The sequence below is a fragment of the Motacilla alba genome, chromosome 4 (genome assembly GCF_015832195.1).
Source record: "Motacilla alba alba isolate MOTALB_02 chromosome 4, Motacilla_alba_V1.0_pri, whole genome shotgun sequence".
In the NCBI taxonomy this organism is placed as follows: Eukaryota; Metazoa; Chordata; class Aves; order Passeriformes; family Motacillidae; genus Motacilla; species Motacilla alba.
The window spans coordinates 13925123-13951425 of record NC_052019.1 but is presented as its reverse complement, the minus strand read 5'-3'; the positions used below and the strand labels follow the sequence as shown (position 1 = coordinate 13951425).

Sequence of the window (26303 nt, the reverse complement as noted above, 5' to 3'; positions counted from 1 at the left end):
GGCTTTCTGGTCCCGTGCAACTCCATATGTTACTTGTGTTAATAGAGAAATTTGCAGCCTTTTCTTTTATAGCAGGTATGATTTTATCTCACTTTTATTACAGGTAGGTTTCTTTGAAATACCTGTTAAACTTTACCTATAAAATGAAATGAATATTGAAATAGCTGATCTCTGTGTTGTAGGTAACAAAAACAATATAAATGTTAACAACATTCCCTTTAAATACAGAATCAACTATATTAAGTACCTTGGGGTTAAGATTTTAACTTCCTTAGATTTATGGTGAGAATTAAAACATCTCTTGTTACATTTGTAAACACAGAGCTCGTTAGATGAAGGGTATTTCCTTTATCATTAATAGGTCACATTAATGTGATAAAAATGTCTGCACTCTCAATAAATTTTATTCTTATTTAAGCAGTTACCACATAAAGTGTTTATCCTTCAAAACTCTCAATAGCACTTTTATATCCTCCAATTGAAATAATAAAGAGCAAAGAATGAGGAGAAACAAATTAATCCTCTCCTGGGAAGCAGAAAGACACACACTGCCAGATTTTAAGTTGCAGCATTGATTTGTTAAGCTTTTTTTTTTCTATCTTTCCATGTTTTAAATGGGGAAATGAGTGTCTGATACTGAAATTCGATTCAAAATTGCCTTGTGGGAAACACCTTTGTGTAAGGGACCTGATACTTCCTTCTACTCTTCATTGCTCTGCTGGCCAGAGTAGGCATTTCTGAAAATGGAAAGAGAAGTGAGTTTTATATATTTTTGTGTGTATTGATTATTATAACAACATAGAATGGAGGAAAGGCAAAATTGGATGAGGTTCTGTGCCCATATAGAACTGATATGAAAGTGATCACTAACCAGCTTTTTCCCCAAAAGCTCTATCCTTCTGAAAACTTGGTCATACTTCATTATTTGTATAGAGTCCAGGTCTAGTTTCATTTGGAGTAGATTTCCTAATGGACACAAACAGAAGAGTTGTCAAACCTTGTGTTGTCCAGGCAGTAAGCCACAAAGCCTAAATCCAAAACATTCACAAATAATGAGAGAATTTGTTGGTGGTCTGCAGAGAGCAGACTGATCAATCTGTGTGGAGATTACTTCTGTTCTCTAGCTGCTGTTACATGTGTTAAATCCTCCACTGAGAAATGAAAATGCTCTGTGCAATTATAAAGTTATCTGGAAGCAAGGGGCCAGTGGTACGTATGATAACCAGACCTGTGGTAAGATCTAAAAATGCTGTGGAAAAGCAACATTGTTCAGAGTGGTGAATGAATCAAAGAGATGAAATTGTCATGGCAGAAGAATGAGCTTCCAAGGAAGGCATGGAGGGAGGGTGAGTGAGGAAAAGGGATGATTATGTCTGTGATCATTGGAAGCAATGTGTGTATCTGCATGGGTGTGTGAGTGTGCATGAGAGACAGAGGGAAAAACAGGAGAGGGACTGATTTTCTGGACTTCCCTAGCCCCCCAAATGATATTTCTTGTAAGGTGCCATGTAACAATATACCAAAGCATAGTACCAGATTTCATGATGCAATTTGTTTGCTTCATAAATGCCTTATTACACTTTTGCAGGATGGAGCCTGAAGGAAATCTACTCCTTGGACATAACTATTAGAGTGGATTATTGATAGAACATAAATTCTCATTTCCTTGAAAAGATAAAATAAGAATAGGTTCATTAAAAGCTTTCTTCCCCTCAGAATGTTGTCTAAAGATCTTCTTTTCAAAAGAGGATGGATAAGCCTGGACTTCCCCACACTGTCATGGTCATGTTCTTTTAAAAAGAATATGGTCATGTTCTTTTCTAGGGAAAGCATAAGGCAATAACATAATTTTATTTTTTTTTCCTCAGTTTGGAGGATTAACTGCCAAAGGAGGGAATGATCTCTCATTAATCACTACCATCTTAAATGTCTTCACTTACAGAAGTCAAAACCAAGCAAAACTCAGGAGTTAGGTCTGCTGAGATCTTGTGCCAAGGCTGAGGCACTCACCAGCAAACCCAGAAAAGCTCCTTGGGCTATGTCTGATAGAACATGTCAGTATGAACATGTCAAATTTATGTCAGTAACATAAATTTGGTACACCATTAAAACAAAAAAAAGCCTAACTTTCTCAAGGGGTAGATAGATGCCTGCTAAGTATTCTGGATTTAACATGCTAACACTGTAGGCTATTCTCATGAGCTTTTAGCAAGCTTGAATCCTTTATAACCTGGAGGGTCCTGGTGGGGAGGTGCTCACCAGGCACACGATGGGCACACAGCCCGCAGGACTCTGGGGTGTCACACAGGAGGAGCTCTGTGCCCAGGGCTGGCTGGAGCTGGGGCTTTTCCCTTTTGCATGAGGGTGTTTGTAGAGGCAGGACACGTGTCCTCAGGCCAGACTTGGAGCTCAGTCGTTTTCCTCACCACTTTGCTAAGCTTTTTTAAGCCACTGCAGGAGCCACAAAAATTTGGACTCCCCATCAGTGGATATGAGGAGTGGGAATCAGAAGTACCACAGACCCCCTCCAGCCTCATTTGCTCTACTGCTGAATTTTGGACACTATTATCTCTGTCTATATCCTCTCCACAGCTGCAGTGGAGCAGCAATATTAAGTCGGGCAATAACAGCAACTTTGCAGTGGTTGCAAGAAGTAGGGAAAGATGTAGGTAAGTTTGATTTCCTTTCATTGTCTTGATTTATTTTTAAAATTTTCTTTGAAATGAAAGTACATAATATTGCTAATAAGAAACTTTTCATCTCAACAGAGGGAAACCAGATTTGTAATTAGGAACATGAATAAGGTTTAACAGAAAGACCTTTCCCACAGGGGAAAACAAACATGTATGAAAGAACTTGAAATACAGGCAGATCAAAATTTTAGAGTGGTCCTTTAATAAAGATGGAAGAATTACCTGTACAAAATAGTAACCATACTCCCAAACTGCAGCCAGGAAAATGATTAGTTGCTATTGAGTTTGGAAGAATAAGAACCTTTGGCAATACAGTGTAAAAAAAACCATTTTAAAATACAAAGGAATACATGGAAAACATTTTTTTTTATCTGGGGAACTAGAAATAATACACCTGCAAGTATAATGAATGGCATAATGTTGGCACTGCATGGGGCATTGAGCAATTTGTACCACAGTTATAGGTTCTTTCTTGCTATTAATCTCAAACAAAATAAACATCAATTCCAAATCCTTGTATTTCTGGCTCTCATTTATTGTTCACCAACTCTTTTCCTTTGCGTTTTGTCTTTGCCAGCTCTTTCTGTTTCTCTTATGTTACTTGTCCATTCTCTCGGCTGTTTCCCTGGCTGCGTTCCATCTCCTTAGATTACCTTCAAAAACAGAAAAAAAAAAAATGTACCTCATGTCCTGAACTACAAAAGCAGTCAAACATGTACCAGAATGTGGTTTGCTTCACTGATGGCCTTTCTTAAAAACACACTAAGTAGCAAATACTGCCTTGTAAGAGACTGTTGTGTGATCTGAGTAGCATGGGGGAATTCAGTAATGCATTTCATATATTAGATGTTTATGTTCTTAAAACTCTGAATTAAGAAAAACAGTCCAACAGAATATAAAAAAAGGCTTGCTTCTCCTTTTTGAAATTTACATCTTGGACTTATTCTGTTGCTCTGAGCACGTGCTTACTCTTGGTATTGTAACTGTAATGATCTAATTCTTCAGTTTTTATGCAGACTGTGCTTTCTATTTCTAATTCACTTCAGCAACAAGGAAACTCATTGCTTTCACTCCCTGAGTTCCCATTACTGATTGAACACCACCATCTGGATGACTCCCTGTGGTAAGGATGCTGCAGTATTGCTACCATACGTGCAGTGAATTTATGTCCTCCTCTGATGGTACTGCTGTGCCTCGGCTTTATATAAAAATTTTCCAGAAGTCACCAAAACTGACTTTGCTCTTCTAACCCTGGAATCATGCTAGCAAAATGAGAGTCAGATCAGGTACAATGCAGAATGAGTAGCTGGCACATTGCTGACCCAAGGCTAACAAGTGCCAGTGAAAATCAAAAAGCAATGTGTACACTAGGCAGATGTAAATGTGGGATAACATGCAGTGCAACCACTTTAAAATCTCTAGAGATTTTAAAGAAAGAAGGTTTGAATCAGAATTTCCTCTTTTCCAGGTAACCATGCCAGCCATTGTATGCAGGAAGGGAGACCAAGCATGTAGGGTTTATTTTAAAATATATATTCATATTTAATTAATTCATTGCTACTAATGTTTTTCAGTTTGGTCACCAGGCCAAGGAAAAGCACTCTGTAAGTATTAAACCCTCACATATGACATGTACACATTGGAGTCCCCATATAGTTGACAGCTCCATTTGAAGGCTTTGCACACTGAAAAGTGCTGATCCACTGCACAGCTCTGAGCTGCATGACCTGTCTTCCTCCATTTTCTGATAACTCAGGCTGTGCCACCACTGTCAGCAAGGCAGTGACTTCTAGGCAATGGCTTCATAGGCACGCACCCTGCAAGGACAGCCTTAAGCACTTTCTCTCTAGAGCATATGGTATTACTAAGTCAAAACAAACTTAAGTTCCTTGGTCTGTGGTTGCACAGTATGGTTATTTCAGTCAATAGATAGGAAAATATGATTTTCAGAATGAGAGTCCTGCTATATTAGTCTGGTAAATCCCAGTGTTATGATACAAAAGAAAAACAATGTTCTTGTTATTTCTGGAGGTTTAAGGAGATTGCCTACCCTGGGATACAATGGTACTTTTCAGCTATTAAGGCTTCTAAAACTCATTGAAAATAGTCTTCCATTCCAAGAAAGGTTACATTGTGTACTGCATGTATTAAGCAATGTTCTGAGGGTAAACTCAAGGATACAAGTTTTTTTATTCTTAATTAAAAAGAAAAAAGTAGAAAGGATTAGGTTCAGAGCTGTAGAGTATTTACTTGAGTAAATAGAACGAACAAGAACAGAAAATAAAAACATTCATCTCTGTTTTATGACAGAATTCAGACAGCTGCAGATTAACAGGAGGACCAGTAGACAGAGGAGGTAAATATCTAAGTAATTATATTTGTGTCACCATCAGAGACTAGATTAAAAATTACAAGCAGATTCCTTAAGGGGAAAACAGAGAAACAAGAGCTGGCATTAAAACAAAGTCATAGGGCTATCTAGATGGGCCGCATTCTCAGTTGTGCTGGTCTACACAACCATATGAGGTTCCAGTGTGTCATGGGGAGGATATGGAGAGGAAAATTAGCAAGTCATTAAGGAAATGACTGGTGAGCAGCTCATGATATACTGCCAACATCAGCTTATTTGCATTGCTGAAGGTTGAAACAGAATGTTACCTGTAGCCTACATGGAGGGAGAAGGATCTGCACTAATTATTAATCTATTTATACCTGTAGGCTGCAGTGCAGCTCTGATATTGTACGTGGAAGTGGAGATAAAAAAGGAGATGAAAAATGTAAATGGCAGCATTTGACAGTCAAAGATAGATTAGAGTCATGATCCATTAAAATATGAGAAAGAATAAAATTAGCTGTAGCCATTATTTACAAACAGCCCTAGCAGGACACTGAGCGATCTGTATCTAGATCTTATTTTAGCTTCCTTGTTTGGATGCCATTGTTTTGTAGCAGTTTCTTTGCTTTCTTTTGAAGATCAATGCAAAACTGTTGCAAGATTGTCTCAATCAGAAGAGCATTTATGAACCACTGCGTGTCAGCATACAGAAGCGATTTTCCTAGGCAATATGTGAAGGTGGGTGCTGGAATTGGAAACATCAATGTGAAAATACCTTTGATTGCTTTTAAAAATCTGAATGCTAATCTTTTGCAATAGCAAAGTGAAGATCTCCTCGTTGTATTATTTGAATAAGTGATGTTTTTCTTCAGTGCCTGGTATAATGTTTAAAACTCTGCTCCTGTTCTTCTCATCCTAGCACATCCTTCAAAAATTGTTTATTTTTATGCTGCTTAAGTCCCCACTTAAAAAGGTGACCACTGTAGAGTCTGACACAGGCAGAGAAGGTGCATGAGGGGAGTGTAACATTTATTAATTGCCCCACTTCCGAAGACAACTTATATGTTCCTCCTCTACATGGGAATTAATTATAGCTGTTCCTCACATAAGGATAACTGTGACCTTTTGCTCAGTGAATACACTTGTGAGGGCATCTGTGCTGATTAATAATTAGTTAAGCACTTTGAAATGTTTTGGCCTGAAAGACACTGTATAAATAAATGTAGCATATCCTTCTTAATATATCTCACAATATTTGTTCTAAGATTTGATTTGTGGAAGATGCATTCTTTCACAGGGTTGGATTCTTCAGACTGTAAAGCCTATCTGGACATGAATGAGGATTTGCTAGAAATATGAACATAGGAGAAAAATCTGTTTAATAGAAATTCCTGCACCAGAAAGAAATTAATTTATCCCATTTGCTTTTATGTATAGTACTTGATTTTTGTTTTATAACTCTCAATTTTTAAACAGTTTGTGGGCTATTTCCAGGATCTAAGACACCCCAAGTTCTGCAGCAACTCCTCTAATGTTCTCTCACTTAAAAGATAACTGGTATCCAAGTACCCTTTGATCCCTTATTTCAGCTTGCTACAGACCATTCTCTGCAGAATCCTTTGGTGATCTCTGTCCCTGGTCACTTCAGGACTGAAAGTTTCCCATTATTTTTTCACTGTGTCAGCTGCCTTTTCTGCAGCAGTCACACTGGCTATAGTATTTCTTTTCCTGGGCTTAGCATAGTTCTGCACCCATCCAGCTGTTTCCCTTGTGTCTTGTTGAGTCTTTTCTATTAACTGTGTATTAGAATTTTAATGCTCAAGCCTGTTTCCTGATTTAGGTAAGTCTCAGTAAACCATTTATAAGATATTTTTCCATACACACATGAGGTTCTGTTTCAGGTCTCCGCTTTGTGCAGGCTTTAAGTCTGCCTGGACTTGTGTGACATACAATCTCTCCTCTCCTGTTTCTGCAAATTTTTCCTTACCAGATTTGTTATCAGTGTCTATTACTTGAGCTCATCTGGCTTTTGGACAGAGCAGAGGAATCCTCTCAATGAATGCTCCTGTAAGATGTTATGCTTGCTGGCCAAAGGGAACCATAAAAAGCACTTGAATGTTTGAACCCAGCCAGATGTGCCTGTGAGTTAGCAGCACACACAGTCAAAAGGGTTTCTGGCTAGCATGGAGCCATATTTAAGAGAAAAATAATTAAAAAAAAAAAGTTTTGAAAGGACCTAAGGGAAGCCAGTCCAAATTGCCTGCATGAGATTCTACTTTCAGGCCACCAAGGAAACAGAAGTGTGTCTAGTTCAGCTCTGGGGTTGATGGGCACAGCTATTATTCCAATAGGGCTGAAAGTACAAAAAGTTGATGTACTTGGTCACACCTACTGCCACATTACTCTGTAATCCCCAGACTGGAGCAGGGAATGACTGTGTGGCACCAGGCTACTTGAATTTTATACCCGACTTTACCACACGGTTTCTGCATGATTGGTGGCCTCCTGAGAATGTGTCTCTGTGGCTAAAGGGAAAAAAGTGTGCTGCCAAAGACAACATAAATATAATTATGTCCCGGGTTGGTATGAGCAGCCTGAGAAAGACATTCTGAGCCTTCTGCCCTTGCAAATTTCTCTCATATATTTGGGGGATTTTCCCTATTGTTATGTTCACGAGTCAACATAATAAGTTCCAGATTTTTTTTTCTCATTAATTCCACCAAAGAAATTAACTGGGGGGAGCATTAAGTGTTTTCTCCTTTCCCTGAGAAAACAGTGTGATGATGCTAAACAGAGCTGTGGCAGCTGTGTTTGCTCGCTGTGTCCTCCCTGCTGTGTACTGCTCAGGCCCAGGAGGCAGGCCAAGCGTTTTCCGTCCAGGAAGGGCTGACATTAATGACAGAAGGATCTTCTCCTACATGCTATGAAAAAATATCAAGGGAATTACCCAAACTGCACTAAGAACATGTTCAAATTCCTCTATAGTCTCTTCATCTGAGTTTCTTAAGTCACACAGGGACAGTTCAGCTGCTTTGGACAAAGTTTGTAAGCTTGATGGGTGCCTTTGGTTGACCAGTTTGTGACACTATGTGCAGCCTGGTCTTATTTTAAAACCTTCGTAGCATTCATCGTAGTGCTTTTGAATATCTAGTATTCTTCTTTATCTAGTATTCTTCTTCTATATCTAGTATTATTCTTAATTTACTTCACCTCATCATATATGGAGAAAATTTCCATTTTAAATGCTCATCAGTTTTAATTGGATGTTGACAGGCACTTGCTTTACCAATATGGTTAAATTCATATATCTTTTTTCCCAAATATACAGTGCAATTGTGGAAACTGCAAATGTAGCTCACTGAGCTTCATTAGAAAGAAAAGTATTTCACAGCTGAGCATTTTGATACTTGCTTATTAAAGAAAGTGGTAGGTGTTGAAATTTTTTAGAGAAAATCTAAGTATGTGATCATTATTAAAGTGCCCAACAGTATCAGTCTCTCTTTTAATTGCTGTTATTCAAGGTAGTTTTCAAACTGCTTCTCAATGTCAAACCATTTTCCAGAGATATTGACAAATGGAAGTAATATTATTTAAGGTCATAGCTTCTGTCAAAATGAATTCCATATGTCATTAGGTCAGGATTCATTTATGTCAAGGGAAGGATCTGATCCTGTAAGTCTTGTGTACCAAGTAAACTCTTATTTCAGATAGTTTTTTTTTTTTTTTGTTGGCTGAGTTACATAAAGACTGTAATGTAAAGAGCTAATAACATGCAATCTCAAAATGAAGACTATTATCAGTAAGGGTTACAGCATCTTTTCGTGGTTTCTGACCTGATGTTTTACTTCAGCCTACAGAAGCCATAGGTAACACTCCAAGTAAATCACATTAACAGGTTCCCCAAAAGCGGTCAAATTACATGATTACTTAAGAAAACCCCTGGGTACATGTGTGTGCATAATGTGCTGTATCAATGCAAAAAAGACAGCAAGCAAGACTAAAAAAGCTATACTTTATATTTTGCCAATGAATCCGTTGCACTTTGCAATGTTTAAGTGGGCTTATACAACATAAACATTTGGGACATTTAACATATCAAGCTCAAATAAAAATGACACGCAGATCGTTCACTTCTGAAGCTGCCTTGTGTTCAGTTATTGGAACACTCCATCTCTGTGGTTTCCGAAATATTATAAGTATATATTCCAGATTAAACTTTCTATTTTCCTCAAGGTAGTGTTGCTTTTCAGTCCTCAATGGCTTGGTTTTTACCTAAAGAATCAGGTCCTATCAGCAAAATCAAAGGCGATTACACAGCTCAGTAGTCATTTAGGATTTCTGTGGCTCAATTAAGCATGTATAGCATGCCACAGCCACTGAGACTCTGTTTATTCAGTGCAAGTGCTCTGTAATTTATTTAAAATAATCCATCTTTAACAAATAAAGAGGCCATTGACTGGCCATTGCTGCAGGCATCCATTTCAATGCTGCCTTCTTGATGGTCTGTTTTGCTGGTTTAAGTTAAATACCTGACAAAAGTGATTCAGTTTTTGGGAAATAAGATTTGTATGCATAGTGTTTATTTTATTTTACACCAGTAATCAGTTAGAACATCTTTTTTACAGATTGACCATTAAAAATGATTAATGCTTTTCATTCTGATAGCCACAGGTTGTGATTGTTAGATCTGTGTGCATGTGCGTGTGTGTGTATTTACAACTGCTCAGGAGCTGTGTCTTTGTGACACTTTGCTAATCATGTTAGACCTATTACTGTATATATTTATTGGAAATTAGATTAGATAGCTATGTCCAGTGGCAAAAGCTCTTTTCTTTCTCAGTGTGCGCTTGCATTTTTTTTTTCTTTTCCCACTAGGTTCTTTCAGAAATGAGTCATTCATGTAAGCAACACCAGCAAGCTGCCATGAAGACTTGCCAGTATTAGTGAATCTTCTCTGAGAATCAAAAGATTGCAGTATAAGTTCCTGGTAAGTGCTGTTACTTGTTGCACTGGAAACTTGCCTGACTCAGAAGAAGCTTTTTCTCTGTAACACGAAACAGCCATTAAAAACCATCTTGGGAATAAAGCAAAGTATAGTGCTAAATTTCCAGTGGAAAGGCAATAGAGAAGGCTGTTGGTTAAAGGGCTGCTTCTTAGGGTTAAGGATAAATAAAACTCTGGTAGCCACAATGGCACCTCCTGTCCAGCAGCCACACAGTATAGCTGTGTCTTGTCCTCTTTTCAGACTTAAAAAAGAAAAACAACCCACTAAGAACAACCCCAACCGTAGAGGAGGTGAAACTAAGCTGTTTGTGTTATTGAATAATGGCTTTTTAATGGTAGTTAAACAGAATCATGGACAGCACTCAATATTTCTTTATGTAAGCATCTAAAGAGAGTATGTCACAAGTTCACAGAAGAATTTTAAAGCCAGAGCAGCACATATGTTTTGTTGCAGTAAGTTTATTATCACATTATTTATTCTTTTTGTTTTCCTACAAACGCCTCATTAATAGTGCATTTGTACCTGCTTAAATGAGAATAATTTTTCAAGGCATGCTGTTTGAAGAATAGCTAATTCTATTTTAAACACGAAGATTTATTCCAGAGCCCTGGAGACTATAACACATTTATAGTCACTTAGGTTGTCGTGTTTTCAAAGAGAGTTGTGTTGTCCCTAAAGTTGAAGAACGCAGCTGGCTTCACATTTCAGCTACACAGGACAATCTAGTCAGTACCTGCTCATCTGGAAAGAAGACAAATTAACAGAGAGTCTGTCTAGCAAAAGACATTAATGCACATAGTAAATTACCTTAATTTTAATAGTTAATCACAGGCATAGGACTAGAGTCATGGAAGAACAATGAAAACTATCTTACAGCTTTGGGGATGGGCTAAGTCAACTTTGATTTTGTAAGGAATTCTAATTTATATTTAGTCCACAGACTGAACTAATTTATCTCCAGTTTTGTCTTTTAAATGTTAAACATCTCTTAAAATGGTTTGCTGGACTTTTAATATTCAGTCACTATCTAGTGCTCAACATGCAGTTGAGGAAACGATTTTATTTTAAGACATTAAATTAACAAGCATGGCAGTACTACAAGCTAAAGAAGCACTAGCTCCTCATTTAGGACTCATGATTGTGCTAATCATTGTGGCTAAGTTGTAGCTGCACATATAAAACTGAGGGAAAAGGATTTTATAGGAAACAGTCACACATTTGACACTGGTGAGGCTGCGCATGGAATTCTGTGTTAAGTTTTGGGCCCCTCATGACAAGAAAGACATTGAGGTGCTGGAGGTCCAGAAAGAGAAAGACAAGAAAGACTTTGAGGTCCAGCGAAGGGCAATGGAGCTGGGGAAGGGTCTGGAGCATGAGTTCTATGACAAGCTGCTGAGGGAGCAGGGGGTGTTTAGCCTGGAGAAAAGGAGGCTCAGGGGAGACTTGATACCCCACAACTACCTGAAAGGAGGTTGTAGCCAGGTGGGGATCAGTCTTTTCTCCCGGGTAACAAATGATAGATTGAGAAGAAATGGCCTCAAGTTGTCCCAGGGGAGGTTTACATTGGATAATAGAAAAAATATTTCCATGGCAGGTGTTGTCAAGCGCTGGAACAGGCTGCCCTGGGAAGTGGTAGAATCACCACCCTTGGAGGCGGCTAAAAGATGTGAAGGTGTTGTTCTTAGGGACATGGGTTAGTGGTGGAATTGGCCAAGGCTGTGTTGACAGTTGGACTCGATGATCTTAAAGATCTTTTCTACTCTCAACTATTCTCAGACTCTGTGAAATACCTGAGAGTGTATGAAACGAAACAAAATCTCATCACTGGACATTGAAGCTATGCAACAAGAAACATGGAGGTGAAGGGTAGCCTGAAATCCTCTCTTACTGGCACTTGCCTGGTGCTCTCTGCCTTGGTGGACACCAGTCCAAGTTTTCTATCCCACCCAGGAGAATGTGCTGGTTGAGAAGCACAGGAGGATGGAACCTGAAGCCTGATCAAGCAGAGGCAGGAAACACCCATGCATCTCTTCAGCTTGGAGGGTGTTTAAGACAGACATCCACACATCTGGGGAGCTTCCAGATTACACAGAGGTGCAAATGGAATATTTAGGCATCTCCAGGACTAGAAGAATGTAGAACATGTTCAGATGCAATTTAGGATTTTGGTACTAAACTCTTGCTTTGTGTAAACTACTCCTTGATCTTAAAAACTACTGTTGTGGAAGTGTTACCTCCAGGCTTTAGCACAAGGAGAAACTGAGATACCAGATACTGAATTAATTGTCCAAGGTCACATGAGGCAATGAGGGAAATATGGAGTCAAAAAAAGGTGACCTAACTCCAAGCCTCATGTCCAGTGTGTGGGATCATGATTCTATGCTGAATGGGATCTTTGTTTAGGTGATGAAATGTAGTAGCCTGAGAAAAGGCAAGAAGGCTTTAGGAGCACAGATTTGCTTTGCACTTATAATTCAGAATGTTGCTTTTCATTCAGAGTGGTGCAAATACATTACCTTGGTGAGAAACCAGGGAGAACAGGGACCATAGAGCAGGAGCAAGCCTGAGGGTATACATGGGGAAGAGAAACAGAAATTATGCTGTATAAGGTATTGGAGGACTTCCAAGTATTTTTGTTCATTATTAGTACTTATATGTGAACAAGAACAGCCTTCCAGGCTTGGCTTGGTTAGAGTTGGATAGGGATTTTGTCAAGTTTTAGTCCAAATCCATGTTTGAATGTGTGTGTGTGCATATGTGTGCATGGTGCTTCCATGAGGTCCAGAATGTGCAGCTTTTTATCTGCTGCCACTCACGTGCTCTGTTCCACCCTCTCCTGTAAGCTCAACAAGCCTTTCATTGAGTCATATGACATTCTACTTCCAAGCTTACTGGTATTTTTAGACAGGAGTTAATTGGATAGACCTTTTTTTGTTGAAACACACATAAAAATACCAAACTAAGTGATTAAAGGATATTTTAAAGCTGAGTGTTTTATATGAAAATATGAAAATTTATGAAAGTTTTATTACATCAGCTAGGGTAAAAGTGCTGATTTTTTTTAAATTAATGTTTCATTTGAGTTTATGATACTTAGAAAAAGGTAAAAACAAATGTTTCTGTGGCACATTAAAATAATTTAATTTAACAAAAAATATCATTGATAGAACTTTTCCAGAAATGTCTCCAAACTGTTGGATAACCATTTCTTATAGGCATGTTTATGACTGAGCTCTTCAAGGAAAAAAATATACCTGATTGTGTACATAAGCTGATTGAGTATCTTAATTTGTTGGATGTTACTTGTTTATCAATTTGTGATATGTTAGTTCCATCATGAAAATTCAGAGACATTTAAAGTTTCCTGGTAGCAAATGAGGATGTGATATTTAACTTGTTTTGCAGAATGACATGAAATGTTTTTACTAGAAAAGGCAGATTTTATGTTTTAAGTTAGGACAGAAAGGGGAATCTCCTTGCATAAGTCATGTTTTAGAAGTAAGAAACAATTGGAGAAAGTTTTATCCAGCTGTACAGGCTTGACCTTGACTTTGAACTTTAGTTTATTGTTTTGGTGTTAATTTTTAGTGAATTTAAATAAAAACATCTTCTACCACTATATTTAAAATAGTTTCTTAAAGTGATAGTCATCTATAAGCAGAATTTCTGTCTAACAGCTGGGGAGTACTTATGTCCCTATCAGGACTCTGAAAAAAAAGACAATTTTTGATGAAATCAGCTCACAATAACTGAGTACAAATTTCACAGTTCAGTGATTGTTGGATTTTAAAATTGCTTTAAATTTTGTCATAGTTACGATGAGAAGGGAATAAACATTGTATCATTCCAGAAATGTGATGCAAATGCTACAGAGAATGAAAACCAGAAGCTGCCTTGCTGACAGGCTGGGGTGCTTTGGATGAAAGGTCCTTCAGCTCTTCCCCAGGTGGGAGAGATGGGTGGAGCGGAAGATACAACTGACCTTGGGGCAGATTGAAGGCTCTTTGGACATGGTTTGTGGTAGGAAAGTGCTTTGCATTTAGGACACTGGTGTTACCAAGCGCCAGTTGCTCCAGTCAGGCTTCCCTTGTGGCGCCAGGGTCTCTGTCAGCACAGGATCTGGCTGGTGTGAGTAAAGCACACTGCTGTGGCTGGTGAAGGCAATCTCCTCCTCCTTCCAGCAGCCTTCCAAGCAGCTTTGTGTGGTATTGTGTGGCAAATTAGTTGAGAACCAGTACGAATGTGCTTCAAGAGCTTATTTCAATAATCAAATAACTACAACTGAATTGCTACCATGATTTGGGAGTTCTTGTGTTCTCCATACAAAACATAGCAACATAAGCAACATCATCTCATCAGCTTCCTGTAATGACGTCTAAAACATTTTTCCCTGTAGCAGCCCACAAAGACTAGATTGAATAAGGGAAGATACATCTGCGCTTTTTTTTTTTTTTTTATTAATTGCAGAAACCTGGTGGAGATCCTGGGGTATTTTGGCTCGTGGATTAATTTGCTAGGGCTTCTACAGCATTTCAAGCTGAGGCACCTGGAGTGCAATACCCAGATGGAGCCCTTCAGGTACACAAGACAAAAGAAAATGGAGTGTGAAGGCAATTTCGGCTGTCTTTACCTTTTTCCCAGTATTTGCAAATCAGTCGTCCTTTAAAAATATTTAGGAAAGGGCTGACTTGTGAAGCAAATATCTCAAGGTCCAGTGGTTTGATTAGACACATGTTTATTCTGAAAACAAACCTTTCCATGCAAACATGCAAAGGGAGCCTGGAATAAATTACCTTAACTTTGTCAATAGCTTCAGTGGAGGATCTGTCCCAATGTGTATTTCCACATCTTCTGTGGAGTCACTTAAGATGCATGAGTATGGAAGCTTAAGACACTGTTGTAAAATTGTACTTGTCTAATTACACAACAGTGGTGTTACTTTTAATAAGAGAGCAAATTACGAGAACTTGCCAGGTTTTTCAAACGTAAATATCATTATGAGAAATCTAAGACATGCAGCATTGCTGCTTGCTCATCACAGCTAAGTAAGAAAGGGTAAAAGTAACAAAAAAAACCACGGTGAGAAAGCAGGTAGTTAAATCTGATTTTAACCAAAATTGCCACTAATAAGTTGCTTACAGCTTCTCATAGAGGGTTTTTTGGAAGGAAGGGTGATTTCTTTCTGTCTCTGAAAACCCTACTGCCAGCCATCTGTTGATAATTATTATCCAGTCTCTGCTGAGAACTTGTGATATTTAATATTTCCTCACCACTTGAACAAATAAGTGATAATAACTGCAAGGTACTTGACCACAGGAGTAGAAAGGCATATGGCATGAAAGAGTCAGTGTACACCTTGGTTTCCGAAAACAACTCAGTTTTCTCTTTGTGATAAAGATAAATCTGAGATCCTAGGGACTTGGAAAATAGGTGTGTTGCACAGTGTCTCAGAAGAAAATCTTTTTAAATGATGAAAAACTTTAAAATTGCCCATTTCTGTTTGTAATTCTTATTATTTTTAATTTATATTATTCTTTATCATAGAAAATTTTGGACCATCTATCTATTTGTGTATTAAATATTTGCAACAGGCAAGCTGAAAATATCTCAGTTTTGGCAATTTTTGGTCTCTTAAATTGTCAGTGAGTGGAGATCTATTTTAGAAATGGTCTCTGAACTTGTAAAAGAAACTGTATAATTGCTGTAGAATTCTAGCTTTCTTTTTCTTAGATTTTGGTATGTATTATTAATATTAGTCTACAATTTTATTTAAAGTACTTGGATTTTTATAAGTAGTATCTAAACCTAATTACATCTGTCAACCCAGCACAGACATGGTAGCTTCTAACCTTATTTTATAGGTGGTCTGGCAATAATATATTTAGTTTAAGCTTTCACAGCCTGATGTTTCACTGCTTCTGGAATGGCATCTGCTATTGATGACATTTCTTAGCATTCTTAAAGGCCTAAGTCCAAGGTTTTCCAAAGCTGTTTCTGGACCTCTGACTTTCAAACTAATTTAATCCCAGTGCTCTGAAAAGCTGTTCCCTATCAAAGTGCCATAGAGAGAACACACTGAGCTGATAGCAAGAAACAGTGCTTGTTGCTTTTGAATATGTGGCTTTAGATGATTTAACTAAAATCTCAGCATACTTATCCACTGGAATATGGGTATTATGAATATCTTTTCCTTATTGTTCTGTTTTTCTTTAGAGGATTCAGCAGCACCAGGCTGAGCGCTCTCAGAGCTGCTGAAGTTTGTGGAAAGCCTTGGTTGCAGCTACCTCCATCTCTAACGTGGTTTCCCAAGCAGCAGCTCTGGAGCCTTTCCCTCCTCACTCTCACATCCACTGCCTGTGCACAGGCTGATCTCCCTGACCTCATGTACAAATGGCAGAGCCAGGAAAAAATTCCAGGAATGCCAGTTTTTAATTCTTAGTTGAGTATGCATTCCATATAGTTGCAAGGTGCTAGTACTAAACCCCCTCTCCTCAAAAAACCTTTAAATTTTATGCATGTTTCATAATCAAATTGAAAATAAAACCACTGAACAGGAAATAGTGATTCTTAAAAGTTCATGCAAAATAATTTCTAATACTGCTTGATAATGAAAAATGAAACACAGGTCCATGGTAGAGATTGAATTTCTTAATGGATACAAACCCCATAGCACTTATTACAAAGAAGTTTAGTAGCTAATGTGATTCTTGAAAGTTTTTTACATTTCTGAACATTCACTTTCCTTCTATGATTTTTTATACTGTTTTAAAAACATGAACAAATGCCAAAGAGTCAACAAAATTCCAAAGTTACCTGCTCATCACAGATCATGGATTGTTTTTGTTTATCTCTTTTCCTTGATCATTCTGTAGTAGCAAAAATTAAAGGTTCTTGGGACATTATGAAAACCATCACAATGAAATAAATAGGAATAAGATATGGAGTTGATTCGAACACATGAAAGACTGGTTTCAATCCATGCTACCTTTTCTTTTTACTGTTGGAATGTAACAAATATTAACTGCTACTGCTCTGCTGTACTTCATTACATAAATATTTGTGTAAATTCACACTGTGAATATATGAAGTGCTTTGATGGGCAAAGACGAGAGTTTCCCCACGTGCTGGTTTCTTCTTTATATGAAGAAACAGCACTGTATGCACTGACCGAACTTTCACACTCATGCTGTTCAGCATCAGCTTGAGTTCTCAGTTCTCTTTTTAGATCCTTCATAACTGGTTTACTTACCACAACCAGCTCTGCTGCTGTACAACAATTCCTAAGTAAGTACTCTGAGCCAGCACTATGAAATTCAACTTTTTTTTTTTTTCAAACAAGATGCTGATTTGGAGGTCTTTTATGCCCTATTTCCTTTATGACATTAATTAATATACCATGCAAAATTCCAAGGAACTGTACATATTCCTAACTGTGACCTGACTAAGCCCTCAAAGCTGAGAGTGTTTGGATATGGGGAATTTTTAATACTTTACTATACTCTGCTTCTAGCAATGAATGTTCTTTCTTTTCCTTTTGTCAATTTTGCATAAGTGTTACTGGCAATATGTGTGCAGAAATCCACAGGGTATTTTGTATTAAAGTATTTATTTATAGTTGTACATATACTGTATCTATCCCTTTCCTCCAACAATAATGTTGGTGTAGCTCAGGTATCAAGGCAATAAGCAAAACCTTTCCTCTGTTGTATAAACATTGCTGTAGCCATGGCAGTTGAGGACATCAAAAGAGAAAATATTGGCATAATAAAATATGTCACCTACTTCTGCAAGCTTTGCTTCTTTATTTTATACTTTGACAGAGACAAGAACCTTCATTAGATCACTTTTATGTGTTCCTGTTCCACTTACAACATAAAAAAAAGATAAAAAAACTATGAGTATGGATATGAGTTCCCCTTTAAAAAGAAAAAAAATAGGAAAAAGTAGAAGTATGTTGTCTTTACAGAGTTATCTCTCACTCAACATTGACTCAGGTAAGCTACTCATGACGAAAAAGTGCCTAAAATATTTGGCTTTGATTTCTGCCAATATATTTCCTTTCAGTATTTCATAGTTTTTGTAACTGCTCATTTATTGGAGTAGTTTAGGAGGCAAATTAGTCATGTTGTATTAGGCATCTCTTAGATTTATAGCCTCATCGTTATACAGAGAAAGAAATTTAGGCTAAATTAGAATATTATTCTGTATTTTAAAATAACAAAGATGGGAACAGAGGAACTTTGCTTTGAAAGGTTTGTGAAAAGTTTTAAACCATATATTGCAAAACATTTTCATATGGACTGAAGCAATTGATGTCTAGATTTCTGGGATGAATCAGATCCAATGGCTACATACCAGACTATTGGAATTGTCAGCAAAAATTTGTTGTGGCTTTCCAACAAAATTGAAAGTATGGAAGTGTCACCTAACAAATACTCCAGCCAGATCTAGAGAGCAGCAAAAGCTTCAGTTTTTCCTCAAAAAACACTTCATGCTTTGGTTAAAATTAAAAAAAAGAGAAAAGTTTTGATACAAATCAACCCTATAGAATACCTTGCTCTACATCTCTAATGGTCCATGTGTTTGTGCTGCAGAGTAGTGAGCATGGCCAGGTTTGGTGGATGTTATGCACCTAGAATCCAATATTTAATGGAATGACATAGCTATATTTGGATTTAGAGATCTCATGAGTAAAACGGGCTTCAACTAATAGAATTCAGCCCTCAAATTCAGGCTCATTTTGTTCCTAAGAAATTAAATGCCTTTTTTCCCCCTTCTTGAATTTGAATATTTTTTTAATTTGAAAGAGGTACTCTTTCAAACTGAATTGTTTTTGAAGGCACTTGTAGTACTACCTATTCACTTTCCTGGATATTTATTTACAATATATTGCTTTCAGTTTAATGAGGGAGACTCAGACTATTTGAGCCAATTTGAACCCCATACTGTGAAACCTGGAGTGCTTCCAGTTCTTGGTGAATGATTTCTGTCCGGTTCCCTCATGACTTAGAGGAACTGAGTTCTTCACTTCATGGAAAGGGAAATCAAATAGGGCGACCAAGAGGAGATTACTGATGTCTCCAAGGGTCCCTGATGGGGTCAAGCAGAGAATAGGAAACAGGGACATGCTGCGGCAGAAATATTATACAGGTTAGGTATTGCAATAGTTCCCGTGGCCAGATGTGGAAATACAGTCCTGTGAGATCTCTCGTGTCATCCAATGTGCTTATGTGGTGGGTTACCTCTGGCCAGCAGCCAAGCATCCACACAATTGCTCTTGGAGTTCCTACCTCCTAATAGTATGAGTTGGAGAATAGATAGAGAAAAAATGAGGAAACCTGTGAGTCATGATAAAGACAGGTTAGTAAGTGAAGGAAAGGGAAAAAACCCCACAAGTGACACAAACACAATCGTTCACCAGCCCCACAAACACACCAGGGCCCAAACGTTCTCTGGATGATGGCTACCATGCAAAAGGAAAGACAAAATCCTCCTCCTCCTTCTGCTCTCCCAGTCTTACTGTTGAGCATGACATTGCACAGTCTGGACTGTTCCATTAGACTCAGCATCACTGGTATCAACTCACAGTCTGTTGTGCTCCTGCAACCCAGTTACTGGACAGGGAGTGGGAAAAAGAGGAAGCCTTGGTTCTGTGCAAGCACTGCTCAGCAACAGGCAAAAGGCTGATGTTATCTACACTGTTTTAGTCCTTCTAAACAGCACCATGCAGGCTGCCATGGAAGGAAGTTACCTCCACCCCAGCCAGACCCAGTACAGGTCACTTGGAATTCAGACACAAGCTGAGGCAGGTGTGAGGATTGCCCTGCTCTGAGTTGTTCCTGAGTAACCAGGGAATACTGAAGACATGCTCAAGGTAGAGTTAGGTGTTCAAAATTCATTTTAGCAAAATAAGAATCTCCTTGGATATTCTTCTGAGGAGATGGGTATACTACGTTTTGATCTAGGATTGAAAAGTGAGTAGCAAATAAGAGAAAGATTAAATATAATTTTGAACAGTTACACATTCAATGGGTACCATCCAAATATGTACTCAATGAGCTCAGATGAACTCAGAAAAAGAAGAATTCAAGTAAATAAGTAGAGGGCAATACATTATTTGTATAATCACCTTAATTCTGCCTAAGTTCAATGTGCAATTTTGCAGCTTTTAAAATATTATTTCAAGACGACTTTTGTTCTTGTAACACATTCTTACAATGACATCAGGTAGCTTAATATAAATTATATTTCCAAAGTGATAATATTGGGTGAAATTAGCGTCTTTAGAATGGAAATTGTTTTCACAGCAGGAGATAGACATATACTGACATATGCTGACATATGCAGACGTATACTGACATACCAAGAGAATCTGATTAAATAGTCTAAATTTAAAGTTTTAAGAGAAATATTAGCACTTCTCAATATTCTGCTAGAAGGACAGCTATTGCTATTTTCAGCATGAACATTATTACTTAATAATTCAGCATTTTAAATCTCTTGTGAATTTGTTTATTCACCCATCTTATTTGGACAACAGAATGTGTCAGCTTTTAATACAACTGGTAATCTTTTTCAGACTGATTGAATCAGACTAAATCAAATTGTGAGCAGACGTTTCTAGAATGGCTTTACTAATCTCTAAAATTTCTAGATGAGAAGGGCCATTTTAACATGCATTCTAAGTTTCACATTTCTATTTTCATATTTTACTTAGAAGGAAAACTAAAAAACCCAAATGACTCAACAATCAATCTAGTATGGAGTGTAATCAAACATCAGGGCAGCCTCTGAGGCATCTATCAGCAGATACAACCAACTGCTGCCACTACATTCATTTTAGGAGCCAACCCACAAGTCTAGGTGTTACTGCTGGAAAATATATAATGCAGCTTCGCATCAGGATCCTAGAGCTGCCAAGCATATCTCCAGAGTAACTTTAACAGTGATTACACTTGATGAAGGAGGTAGAGGAAGTATAATCATGTGCCAGCAGCACCAGGAGGATAAGACCAATATTGAAGTTAAATACAGTTATGTGGATTCTTATGCAGCCATTAAAGAGCAGTTTTTCATAGGATGAGCTTTGCCTGTAAAAATCTCAGGTGTTTCCGCTTACTGCTGGTCTCTTTTTGTAAATATATAGGCCTTTAATTACAAGGAAGCTACCTCACAAGGAAATGTCTGAAAACAGTGAAGTCAGTAAATCCCATAATCATGAATCGCCTCTATGATACCATGCTAGCTGCTGAAATTCCCAGAAGAGAAGGGCTATTTTAACATGCATAAGTAGTTTCACATTTTCTTTGGAAAGAGAACTCAGGCCTGTGACAAAGTAGGAACTTAGCTGGGAATGGGGGAGGAGAGTTGCAGGCTGCAGTCCTAGAGATTGTGATATTGTAACAGTCAATATCGACTGAAGAAAAGTACCTTATTTCTGTCTTTTATTTAAATTATCTAGTGCTTGAAGTGAACACCCACTCCATTGCAATCACAGCCAGCAAACAGATGTCTATCCCAGAAGAGTCTACAAAGCAGTTCCATATGTTCCCACTCCTCAGAACTACATTTAAAGAACAATCTGGAGCTTGTTAAAGAATTTCTGTCCAATTTTATCTTTCTATCACAATATATGAAATCCATATCTGTGCAGGCAGTGAAACCCAAACTGAATATTTCATTCAGGCCTATTTTGATGCTGAAGTAGCCTTTCTATTGCTGTTTGTGCAGCAATGCCTATCTATAGAATGCATGCTCAGCATGGGAGCTTTTGCCAAAGTTCCTCCTTTTAACCTCTTTTGAGAAAGACTTGTTGGTAGGAATGAAGCACTGTTTTCTTTCCACTCCTGGAAAGAAAGTGAGGGAGAAGCCATCTGAGAAATGAAGCTGTGCTACTTTTAGTCCTGACTACATAAACAAACCCATCTAAATCTGAGTAAGGAACTCTGCCCCGCAAGCAGAATTTCTCAGATTGTCCTCCAATAAAAATGATGGCTCAAGGATCATAGCTAAGTATTGCAGCAAAGAATTAAGATTTCTTCATTCTCAATTTCAATGTGGGTGGAGGTATACTTTCCCTTTTTACAAGAAAAGAAACAAAATCTACAAAACACAACTTTTACTTTGTGGTAGGGATGGCTTTTTTCTTCTGTGTTGGAGCAAACCTGAGCACAATGGGGGTGTTGAGTCATGATAAAGTTTACTATAATACCAGTAATATATAATAGTTTTTTCTGGAGGAAGAATGGAAAAACACATCTGTAAAAATCCCATTTATGAAAAAAGAAAATTCACTCTGTGTATGAGAAAGACTAAAGTTAAATCATTCACAGTAAAGAATTCTATATGAAATTAACAGAGGAATATGAGATTTGTCTCCCTGCTAGAGATGAAAAAACACCCCTTCAAAGATAGAGAAAAAGTTCCTGCTGGAATTGGCATTGTCACTGGGAATCCATATCCACTGTTTTAGAGCCACAGATAGAACAGCTTTCAATAAACCTGGAATATCTTAAAGTATTTTGGTGAATTTAGTATTTTGAAGAATAATCTGGAAAAGAGGTCTTTGATCCTACATCACCCCACTGCTCTCCTTAGTCTAAATGTTTCTGTAGTCAGGAAAAAAAATTGAAAAATAAAAAAAAAATCAGAAACTACTTTAAAATGAGTGAGTAAAGAGATTTTCAGGCTTTGAAAAATTTGGAAACTTCAGAGTTAAACAATAAGTTCAGGCCCCGTGTATACAATTGATCCATTTTCCCAAAACAGACTGTTCACCTCCAGTGAAGTGCTCTTATGGAGGTAATGTCTATCTCTCCCCATACATAAGTTTTCTTTTGTCTTTTGACCTTGTCCTGTTTTTCCTAGTCTAAGTTCATCAGCGCAATGGCAGCATATATATATACACCAGGATATGAGTTTAAAAGCATTAGTCTCACAGGGCAGGTTGCAGTCTTGTCAGTGGGAGAATTGTTTTGCGTGTAAAGAAACACATGTAGCCAAGTTTTAATGAAGGCAATAAATAGATACCCTCTGATCTCAGCTAGAGTAAATATTTTTCACACTACTGAAACATCTGCTGACTGCAGAAGAATATGATGTCATAGCCACAATCTCCCCAAAATGGGTTTTATGGGTTGCACATCTACTTTTCCCCAATATTTGTTTTCATCCCATTGATGGAAATGTATACACGAACAAGGTAATAGGAAACATAAGAAACCCAGAATTCAGCAGTCTGCTGTGTGTATCTGCCTAACTCCTAATGAACTTGAGAGCATAGATTACAAGTGCATAAGACAAAAAATGTGGGAGTCACTGTTCCTTTTGATAATTATTCTAGCTAAGTACCGTATATTGTAGCTGATAGCTAAATACTACATGAATGTGCTTTTGTAGAGGTAACAGTGTACAGATAGGACATTGTAGACACAGTTTGCTCCTACAGCTGGGGTCATTTATGCCTGGGTGGAGTGGTTATGCATGTCTAAATAGCCTATTACAGCACAGAATTAATCCTTATCCTGCTCTTTTGTTAAGGCTGAGAAAACTTGTTTTGGTGTGCTAGATCCATCAGCAAAGGAAATGGTGTCTCTGAAACTCAGGTTCCTGGTCCAGCGCTTTGACAGAAAATATGCAAGAAGCAACTTGCTCAAACACACATGACATGTTATTGATACAGAACAGAAATGTATCTCCAAGTAGACGCAACAGAAATCAAAGCTGTAGCCAGCATTTATGGTAACTGAGACATGATGTAATATCAGACAGGGTCATCAGTGCAAAAATGCTTTTTCTATTTATTTTTAGGATCTTTCTATAGCTGCTGGTTGTAGAAGGAAGCTGCTTCTCAAAGTGCTACTCAGCTGAATGAGGTTTCTGATAAGCTGTTTGAGCTATCTCTCTCTTAGTTTAAGCCTCTATTCTGGAAAATATTTTATACCCTACAAAAATATTCCTGAAGGAACCAAAAATGATTTTATTTCCTCAGTTTTTATCTTTAACTGCTGGATATACAGAGCACACAGAATCTGCCTTCTAATACACCTTATGCTAACTCATTGGGTATGGTCCTGCATACTAGTGTACATCTGTGAAAACTTTGCTAATAATCTACTTACCTGATGTGCTAGATATTAATTTTAACTAATACATTATCTAACACACCTCTGCACACAATATTTATAGTATTGAATTGTTTCCTCAGAATGTCATTTGCACTTAAATGTTAGTATAAGTGACTATGAAATGTGATTACACCAGCTGATGTGAAAAACTAGGATGTTTCAGGTGAACTCAGATTTTGTCTTTCATTCTTTCTTCCTATTCCAGAGAGCTACAGAACTTCCTGATTAGGTCTTTGGTGTAGATAGCTTTGTGTCATCAAGGAATGTCTTGAAAAGCTGGATTTAAGGAAGAACAGTAAAGATGTTTCTCAGGGCTTGCCTCTTGCAGCTTTGATAGGTGTAGCCTCTTTTGTCCTCAAAGATATTAGAGGAAAACAACAAAGAAAATAGATCCTTTTTCTAATCTGTCTTCTTGAGAAACAAATGGATCTACCATGAACTGCCACTGGGGATGGGCAGCTGGGAGAAGTGAGAGTGGAAGAACATCTTCAGGGAGCAAATCTGAAATTGTAAGGAAGGAAGAAGTGTGCCTGAGAGAGTTAGGAAGAGAAGATATTGGGTTTGAATACAGCATTGGTAATCGTTCCCCATTTCCTTAGCAGGAGGTGGAACAGGTCTGAGATAACCCCAAAAATGGGATCATACCTAAGTGTTGATTCCTCAGGTGGAAGATGTCCATGGACTGGTCTCTGATGGAAACGGGGCTCTGAGGGACTTTTCCCTTGAGAGCACAGAAACAGCAGATGCACAGCACACAGCTTGAGGAAGGTCCTGGTCCTATTTGGGAGCCTCAGATGTGAGCAAGAAGCATGCACAGCTAGACCATTAAGGCTCTCTTCTGTGGCAGTTTGACTTGGGAAGGAGAAAACTCAAAGTGACTGGCAGCCAGAGAGGAGAACGGGGTTAAGAGGTGAGAGGAAAGCAGAGTCTTTGGGGAGCAATTGGTTTCATTGCATTCATTTTGTTTGTGTTTTTCCATCAGTGGGGAATGGCCATAAGTCCACCTGCAGCTTTGGTCAACTCTGCATGATTTTTCAGTCTGCATACCACAGAGGTGAGTGTTTCTGATTTTTCAGCAACAGAACAGAGGGAAATCCCATGTAGCCCACACAGTATCTGAAAATGCACACAGTGGGAAACGGGATGAAGCCTTTTGGATCCTGTTCACTTGTAAATGTCTTATATATGTATTGGCAGAGAGTGCTTGCCTTCTCCATTGGGGGGAGAGCTGAGGGACTGAGGGTCATAAAGGTGGACACCAAAGGCTTTCTTAAAAATTAAATTTTTACTCCTTTACATTTTGCTTTATGATACATGCAAAGCTCTCGTATATTTGAAAAGATTTTACATTAATCCCTAAATCTAAAACAGACATTAAACTATTCAAGAAAGAGTGATATTTAAATATGTAATCATCCTTTCAGGCTATCTGTCCTCACATTGGAAACATGGTTCTCTCCTCTATATTTTTCATTATTATCACTTTTTTAGGTCTCCATTTCATTATTTACCTAACTTCTAAAATACAACTATGGAAGTCAAATTTTGTTATCGGTAATATATAGGCCAACTTACTTCATCTAGTATTTTCTGTATGACCCTAGTTCTTTCTATCATGTAGGCAATACTTTTAAAAGATATAGAAAAAGTGTATTAATTGTAAAAATACAGAATTGCAGATGATGTATATTTTGAATGGGAAGTTAAATCCCTTGAGATTCTTTATATCTGACTGTTGCAGAACAGACTGAACTGAAATGGAATGATAGTGAAAATGATCCATTATCTGTATTTTGTCCCAATATTGACTGTGGTTGAAACCAAAGCACCAGATAGCCCTTGTCTGTGGCCCTTGCTGAACTGTCCATTTTCCCATGTATGTATCCTGACTCCCCACAGATTTATCTTTTACTCATCCTGGCCAATACCATTAGTATATTTTTTATTTTTTATTTGATGATTCTCAGAAGCACACCTCAAAGATGATACAAGTGACAGTTTATTCCAGGAATGCAAATGCTTCCTGGGTAGTTTAAAAGAAGGTGGAATAACAAAAGCTGTCTGAACTGGGAGTCTCAAATGTGTATGGTACAAAGTGCCTTTGATGTAGCTTATAAGACAGGATTCTTTATTAAAAATTATAT

General features: G+C 37.8%; 1 long non-coding RNA gene across 1 annotated transcript; it reads left to right on the top strand.

Moving 5' to 3' along the window:
* The first annotated feature begins 5665 nt into the window (after positions 1-5665).
* Positions 5666-25156, top strand: LOC119700988. Its single transcript, XR_005256970.1, has 3 exons — positions 5666-5766; positions 9904-10015; positions 25142-25156. It is a non-coding gene; the product is annotated as an uncharacterized LOC119700988 (long non-coding RNA).
* The last annotated feature ends 1147 nt before the right edge of the window (positions 25157-26303 follow it).